General features: G+C 43.3%; 1 pseudogene across 1 annotated transcript; it reads left to right on the top strand.

Moving 5' to 3' along the window:
- The first annotated feature begins 394 nt into the window (after positions 1-394).
- On the top strand, positions 395-939 carry LOC307115509 (large ribosomal subunit protein uL22-like; annotated as a pseudogene). Its single transcript has one exon. The product of its transcript is annotated as a large ribosomal subunit protein uL22-like (transcript).
- Positions 940-2,326: the final 1,387 nt, after the last annotated feature.

Here is a 2,326-nt window from a genome sequence, read left to right on the forward strand (position 1 = left end):
CAGTATAATGAGTTCATGAGAACCCTGATATAAATATGCTTAAAGACTAAACACAATAATAAGTTGTGTATAGAAACTGACATGCATAATTCATTGATGGTAAGGTATTATTATGCAAGTCCCAAGCTCTAGAGAATGGTATAATAAAATTTTAATGAAAGTTTGGCAACCCAAAACTCACCTTATGCTCTTGAGTAACGGGAATATCACTTATCTCAAAGTGGATCTGGGCAGCTAAGTTGCAAGTTCTCAAGGAGATATGTTCATTAAAGTTCTTATAGACCTGTGGGAAATTGGACTGAATTTCCATCTATCTTGTAGATGCAACTATGAGCTTTAATATTTGTGTTTTTTAAAAGAGTAAAAATAACTATTCCTGAAAGCAATATTGAAAATGATTCACTATTCACTTGACCCAGAAACCCCAGCAAAATCGTGCAAATCGAGAGATTCAAATCTTCCTGTTGACTTTAAGAACACTCTTGAAACTGCCCAGGCCAGCAAGAGTATGCATATTCAAAAGGTCACTAAGCATCTGAAGGATGTCACTTTACAGAAGCAATGTGTGCCATTCTGTCAACGATGGAGTTAGTAGGTGTGCCCAGGCCAAAAAATGGGGATGGACACAGGGTCGGTGACCTAAAAACAGTGAATTTTAGCTGCACATGCTTAAAAATGCAGAAAGTAATGCAGACATCAAGGATTTAGATGCAAACTCTCTGGTCATTGAGCACATCCAGGTGAACAAAGCTCCCAAGATGCTGCGCAGAACTTACAGAGCTCAGGGTGGATTAACCCATACGTGATCTCTCCCTGCCCCAGTGAGATGATCCTTATTGGAAAAGAGCAGATTGTTCCGAAAACAGAAGAGGAGGTTGCACAGAAGAAAAGATATCTCAGAAGAAACTGAAGAAACAAAAACTTATGGCCCAGGAGTAAATTAAGCCTAAAATAAATAGCAATAAATGTAAAAACAAAAATAAAAGAATAAAAACAGCATTTCTCAAAGAGGCTCATTGAATATGTTATGTTAGTATTAGCACCAAGACTATTATTATTAATAACTAGAGGCCTGGTGCACGAAATTTATGCACAGTGGGGGGGGGGTCCCCTCAACCCAGCCTTCACCCTCTCCAATCCGGGACCCCTCAGCGGATGTCTGACTGGCAGTCGGACATCCCTCTCAGAATATTGGACTGCTGCTCACCTGCCTGCCTGCCTGATTGCCCCTAACTGCCCCCCCCCTCGCCAGCCTGGTCGCCCCTTACTGCCCCCCCCAAGCCGCCCTGGTTGCCTCTTATTGCACCCCCCTGCCAGCCTGGTCACCCCCAACTGTCACCTCTGCCAGCCTGTTTGCCCCCTCCGCCAGCCTGGTCACACCTTACTGCCCCCTCCCCGCCGGCCTTGTCACCCCCAACTGCCCCCTCTGTCAGCCTGGTTTCCCCTAATGCCCCCCCCTTGTCGGCCTGGTCATCCCTCACTGTCCCCCTCTGCCAGCCTAGTCGCCCCCCCACCCGCTGGCCTGGTCGCCCCCAACTACCCCCTCCCTCCCCTTGCTGGCCTGGTCACCCCACGCAGCCTGCTGTTCAGTCGTTTGGTCATCCCTCACTAACCCCCCTGCCAGCCTGGTCGCCCCACACTGCTGTTTGGTCATCTGTCCGGTTGTTTCAGTTGTGATGGCCCCTGGCTTTTTATATATTAGGATATGTTACAAAGTAGCTAATATAGTTGGATTTTTATCTATAAATCATCTGTTCTCAAAGGAATAAAGTGTTCTTTTTTAGGACAATTATTCATTTTTAAATGGTACCCAGGAGCTTATAATACCCTACAAACTATGGAAGATTTGATAGTGAGGGTGCAAATATTACCTTCCTAACAATCTAAAAGTTATATCACATATATAGCTTCTTAGGGGGCCTAGGAATTTTGTTTGAGGGTCAATAAAATATAAATGTTAATTCACTAATAAAATGTAAATGTTAATAAGTAGACACAAAAACTGTCGTTTCAAGTATTATATTGTATTAGCTATTCATCGAAAACTGCATCGAGCCTTGGCTGGTATGGCTCAGTCATTTGAGTGTGGTCCCATGCACCAAAGGTTGCAGGTTCAATTTCTGGTTAGGGCATATGCCCAGTTTAGGGTTCTTGCAACTGATCTGTTTCTCTCTTTCTCTCCTTCTCCTTTCCTCTCTCTCTAAAATCAATAAAACACATTTTTAAAAAGAATGCACTGAACAGTTAAATAGGTATAATCAAAAAGCAAGAAGCTCTCTTTTAATGTTCCTGTAGAGAGTCATAAAGAAAAAAATAATTGTCCTAA

This window comes from Cnephaeus nilssonii (assembly GCF_951640355.1).
Source record: "Cnephaeus nilssonii genome assembly, chromosome: 19".
Classification (NCBI taxonomy): domain Eukaryota; kingdom Metazoa; phylum Chordata; class Mammalia; order Chiroptera; family Vespertilionidae; genus Cnephaeus; species Cnephaeus nilssonii.